Source organism: Xenopus laevis, chromosome 6S (assembly GCF_017654675.1).
Source record: "Xenopus laevis strain J_2021 chromosome 6S, Xenopus_laevis_v10.1, whole genome shotgun sequence".
Taxonomy (NCBI): Eukaryota; Metazoa; Chordata; class Amphibia; order Anura; family Pipidae; genus Xenopus; species Xenopus laevis.
In genome coordinates, this window is record NC_054382.1 from 44,468,960 (window position 1) to 44,475,446 (window position 6,487).

The following is a 6,487-nucleotide window of genomic DNA, read 5'->3' on the forward strand; positions in this document are numbered from 1 at the left end:
CCTGCACTGTTACAACTGGTGTGTTTGCTTCAAAAACTCTACTATACTTTATATAAACAAGCTGCTGTGAAGCCATAGGGCCAGCCATTCGAAGCTGAAAAAGGAGAAAAGGTACAAGATACACAGCAGATAATAGATAAGTTCTGAAGAATCCCATTGTATAATATAGAGTTTATCTGTTATCTATTGTGTATCCTGTGCTTGAATGTCTGCCCCCATGGCTACTCAGCAGCTTGATTATGTATAGTAGAGTTTCTGAAGCAAACACACAAATTTTACCAGCGCAGAGCAACAGTACATTATTATTGTTATTCCTTTAAAAAACTTTTTGGTGTTACCTTTAATATTACTGAATACAGAACTGAATTTGTTTTGCTTGTCTAAGCACAATGGGAAATTAAGCTCTTTAAAAACTCTATTATTGTGTCTGTACCCCACGTAATACATCCAGTGCTGCAATTAGGGATGCACCGAATCCAGGATTCCATTCGGGATTTGGCCAGGATTCTGTCTTTTTCAGCAGGATTCGGCCGAATGTATAGTAGAGTTTCTGAAGCAAACTCTAAAACTCAAAAGAGTTTCTGAACCGGAATCCTAATTTGCATATGCAAATTAGGGGCGGGGAGGGAATCCGTGTGGATTCGGTACATCCCTAGCTGCAACCCTTTCTGTATAGTCTGACAGCAGAAATATCATAATCACAGTGGGGCTCATTTATCAACACTGGGCAAATTTACCCATGGGCAGTAACCCATGGCAACCAATCAGATTTATTCAGCATTTATTGTTCTACATTCAGCTGGCTTTAAAAAGCGAATCACTTTTTGATTAGTGTTCATAAAGGTTCCTAGTGTTTTTTGTTTTTAAGTAGACAGTTATTTCAACATTATATAAACTATGTGCATTTTGATGGTAGAGCCAATCTAAGATATTGATAACTAAATATAATAGCACTTTAAGATCTAACATGACATCATTGCAAGAAGCAAAGAATAACACACTGAAGATTTCTGGTGTCCAAACATTTTAACTGAGAAAATTGTTGGACTGATGCACAGGACTGGCTGCTCCCTGAATATTAGAACTTATTAACAGTGATTCAGCCAGGAGCATTTTCTTTGCAGTGATTCCATACAGAGCTGTGTCTGGGACAGTAATTCATTCTGCTGTTGGGCCTGTACCAGCACAATGTTCTCTCAACTCACCCGAGACAGGGAATGTCATTTCACAACTCACAGGTACTAGGAAATACCATGTCCTACATTTACTGTAATATTGTCTTTACGGTATAGTTTAACTTACTCTGTGCAGTGAAAGTCCAGCTCTGGCAAAGAAATTTGCAGAACAATTCCAAGAAACTACTGGGAGGACAGTCAACTTGTAGAGTTCCCTGCAAAATTGACATTTTAGTCACTCCTTTCCAAGGGCAAATTATCCTAAAAGAGAATATAATGTTATGTGGCTAAACAGGCATGGCTATATTAAACATTTGTATCATAAGCACTGCTTTGCAATTTCAAATTAGAGCCCATACTGAGAATGGATTTCTTAAATATGTTCCCCTGTTTTAAAAACATGGGCACATAACAAAGGATAGCAGATCCTGGGATAACCCACGCAATTAGGGGAAGATTTGTTACAATGTTAGGGCAATGGCACCAAGGTCAATTTAAAACATGAAAAAAGCAACTCTTTTCATTCACCTCTCCCTTTGGTAATGAAATAACACTAAAGCTTTACTGAACGGCCAACTGACTTTATGTTCCCAAGGAATTTTTCTTATTTGATTTTACCTGATTTAAGAAGCTCCAGCATGAAATAGGGATTTGGAAATAATATATATATGCCAAAATGTGTGATCCAGATTGTTGCAGCAGGAGAAAATATTAATACTAATAATACTAATACATTTTTACATTTTTTTATAAATTTTTACTTCAAAAGCTGTGAGAAATAGGAAAGCAAACAGATGTGGTAAATAAGTTGCCAAGTAAAGATTACAACAGAGGTTACGTTTTGCACTCAATGTCCTTTAGAGAACAAAATGAAAGGTCGTACAGGTAAACACATTGAATTATCCATTATTGTGGAACAGCAGAAAGAAGCCCTATACTCTCAGTAATTGTATGAATGAGATACTTGCAGAAAGAGTGCTTATTCTCTCTGTGATGTGTAGTCTGGATATAGAATAGGAGGTAGCAATCCAAATATTTTAAAGTTAAACGCCGATATTACGTTTCTATGGGACCAGAAAAAAATCAGTAGAGTACATAAAAAGTAACCAGGTAACCTTTACAGACTTACTATACTGCACTGTTAATAGAAAATAATTTAAAAAAATAGTAAAATCTGGGATATATATATATATATATTTGGATTTGCATAGTGTTACTTTGTATCAACAGTCAGCTGTCCTTAGCCTGCATCCTCCAAACCCCACAATTCCCTGCACATGATTTCAATAAAGAACAGTTGCATTGGGGGTTATGTAGTTCCTGCATGTTGTCTGTAAGCTGTGGAGAAGTTGTTACAATTTGTAACATCAGTGTTTTAGTCCCTCCTTCCCTGCCAGGATTTCAAATGATGCAGGAAGAGAAGAACTGTTAACCAGCTGCATCTCAGCATAGAAAATGACATTTATTCATACTTTCTTGAAGAAACAGGTAACTGTGATAGGTATATTAGGGGTTTGTATGCTATGTGGTCCTCTTTATCATGTTTTGGTTTGGAAGCCAGTTTCCCTTTATGAAACAGTTCTAATTAAACATGTGTCTGGCTATATTTCATTTCTGCTATGAATATTAAAGGGGCTCTCTTCCCAAAACATTTTTCTTTGCAAAATGAAAGAAAACGGAATTCGAATCAGTTTTCTGATATACATTTATTACATTTTTCCCCAATGGATTTATTTGTAAACACACTTGCAATTGAAAGCAGCATTTCCCTTATATTAGCAATTGAACCCCTAGCGGCATTAATACGGCAGGACTCTAATATTACGGGAATTTCCATTGGGTGACAAGACCATAAACAGATGTTGTTCGCGGATGATATGCTGGCAATTGTAACTAAACCGTTGTCTTCCGTACCCCACCTGTTTAATATACTTGACAAGTTTGGTGACCTTTCCGGTTTAAGAGTGAACCCGACAAAATCTGTAGCCCTATCATTAGGAATCTCCCAACAGCATAAAAAATTAATACAACTTAATTTTGACTTGCAATGGAATGATAAGTGTCTACACTACTTAGGGGTGAACATAACAACCACACTAGCAGGGTTATGCCGAGTGAATTATCCCCAGCTTTGGAAAGAAATTGACTCCACACTTACCAAATGGTCCAAATTACGATTATCATGGTTCGGCAGAATAAATGCGGTTAAAATGGATCTTCTCCCCAAAATGTTATAATATTTTCGTGTGTTAACAATAGAGATTCCAACTCAACATTTAATTATGGTGCAACGGAAACTTATGAAATTTATATGGGGCAATAAGAAGGCTAGGCTGGCCCATAAGACGGTTTCAAATGTGAAAGGGAAAGGAGGCCTTAGTGTTCCTAATATAACATTTTATTATCAAGCAGCCCAGATTATGCCTATAATCCATTTCTACCATTATGGGTGCAAATTGAAGCAGAACGTATTAAAGCATTGACTCCTGCTGCCTTACCGTGGCTTTCTAAGCAAGAAAGGCCTCTATCTACTACCCCAATAATGAAAATGGCATTAGCAGTGTGGGACCAGGTTCGGAAAAAAATAGTTTTAAATTCCTCTTATTTTCCTGCAATGCCAATATGTGGTAACCCTGCCTTCCCCCCGGGCTTACAAAGATGTGATTTTGAATGGTGGCAAGATCATAACATGAGATTTATATACCAATTTATAGGACTTCAAGGTATTAAAAAATGGGACTCACTTAAGGAACAAAGTAACATTCCGGAAAATGAATATTTTCGGTATATGCAAATTTACCATTACCTTAAGGAAGTGCTTCGAAACTCTACCAATATAGGAACTTTAACCCCTTGGGAACATGTTTGTTTGAAGTTTCCATGTAGTAATGGAGTGATTTCACTGTTATATAAGGAGATAGTAAAAAAAGTCTAATTCTTCCCCTCCTTCCTATACCAAACAATGGGAAAAAGACTTAAATACCACTATAGATGAGGATACATGGCAGCAAATCTGGGTAAACACAGCTAAGAGTTCTATTAACATTTTGGCACAGGAAACTTTAATAAAGTAGTGAGTAGATGGTATTTGGTCCCTACCAAATTGAATACATACTATCCAAACTGTAGCCCTCTCTGTTTCAGGAACTGTGGGAATAGAGGGACAATGTTACATACATGGTGGGAATGTAGGGAAGCTACGAGACTTTTTTCCAGAATATTTACTTTAATAGACTCAATTACAGGGATTAGACTTCGGAAAGATCCCATCCAGGTACTTCTTAATAAAACGATTCCAGTATCTGATAAATATCTGCGTAAATTGATTCAATGTATTTTCATTGCAGCGAAACAAACCATAGCTTCTTCCTGGAAAAAACGTTCACTCCCCATATCCATGTTTCGTACCAAAATGAACTGGATTATGGTGAATGAACAACTTAAGTATTATTTCAGACAAATATAATATTTATATGAAAATCTGGACCCCTTGGATTAGGTATACCAGTCAGTGATGGATGTATCTGTTAATTGTGAAAGATGGGAGAGCCCTTAACTAGAATAAGGTTGGAACCCTGGGACGATATGACTAAATGTAAGGAGGCATTTATTATTACATGACAAAATACACACGGAGACGAATACAAAGTAACAAATGACATTACAAGTTTATTTGTTTTTTGATATGCAAATTACATTATGTTTATTTACATGTCAATGTGGCAATGTAACTTTATGTAATATGTTTTCATGCAATGTAATAATTCTCCTCTGTGTAGGAGAGCACATACATTTTATAAAGGAAAATTGAAATGGTTTGTCAATATTGATGGATAATAAAAAAAGTTTTGAAAGAAAGCAGCGTTTCCCTTTTTATTCTGTGCACTACTAGTTCTGACTCTTGAAACAGTATAGTAGACAGAAGCTGACTGACAGACCTGAAGAAGAACTGACTACTGTTGAATCAAAAAAATACAATAATTAAACTCTTCATGCTCGGCATTTGAGACAAAAAAAAAAAGATTTCTCAACAACTCAACACCAGTTCAATACAAAGCTGGCTGCAGGGCTTAAAAGTCAGCCATTCCCTGTTTTGGTGATGTGAAAAAGACTTCAGGGTAGAAAATACATGAAATTATTACTGGGAATTATTGATGTTTTTCTCAACCCACACCCGACTTCCGCCTTTCTTTTATAGAACTGGACCAACGCGCCCCACTGATGATTTCACAAAAGGGCGGGATGGGCAGGAGCTCGCCTATAAAACCGGAAGCTTAAGTTGTTAAGTTGAAGACAGAAGAGCTCAATCGATATCCGCCCACGACTGCTAATGGGGCAGCTAGGTCGGCCCAATCCTGCCTGACCCCCGGGTCCCGTGGGTATCGGCCTACCCGCACCTCACTACTGGAAATGAATCAAAGACATAGGGGTGTTGCACACAGTTTTTATTTAAAAGACATAAGACAAAAGCAAAAGGTGTTTTTTAGACATCAACAGGAAAAAAGCAACTAAGACTGGAAGGTGAATGATTATTTACTGCGCAGCAGTAAAGAGACTGAAGTTTATCACAGCACAAGTCACATGACTGGGGCACCTTGGCAATGTCTAGCCCCATGTCAGATTTCAAAATGATATAAAAAAAATCTATTTGCTCTTTAGAAAAACTGATTTCAGTGCAGATTTCTGCTGGAGCAGCACTATTAACTGATGTGTTATGTAAAAAAAAACAAAAAAAAAAAACATGTTTTCCCGCTACAGTATCCCTTTACAAAGAGCAAACTTTCCACCTTTCGCATATCAGCATTACAGTCATGGCTAAAGACTGAGAATCCTGATTTCCCAGCATAATGATTCATAATAGATTCTAGTGCTTTTAAGTAAATATATTTGTAAATGCAATTTGTGATTTGTTTGGCCCTTTCTGCACTGCTGTTTCAGACACTGAAACAACATAGCAATTATTCTTCTTTACAGGTCTATTAATCAGCTGACTTTCATTAACCAGCAGTGCATGGATTAGAAAGGAAAGGCAAATAATGCTTTACTTTAACAGATAAATTAGTGTTGAGAATTTTTCGATTGAACATTTTACTATTTATTTCTGTGCCAATGAAATGTTTAAGTGGAGCTCTACTTTCGGTACAGGTTATGAACTGATTTAAAGAGCTCTACTATTGCTGCTGCCAGTGTCAGACTGGCCCACTGGGATACCAGGAAAACTCCCAGTGGGCCCAGGTGTCTGGCATTTGGTCTATTTCATGGCCATTCCCTATTTATATGTGAACAAAGAGGCTAAATAGATGGAATAATAG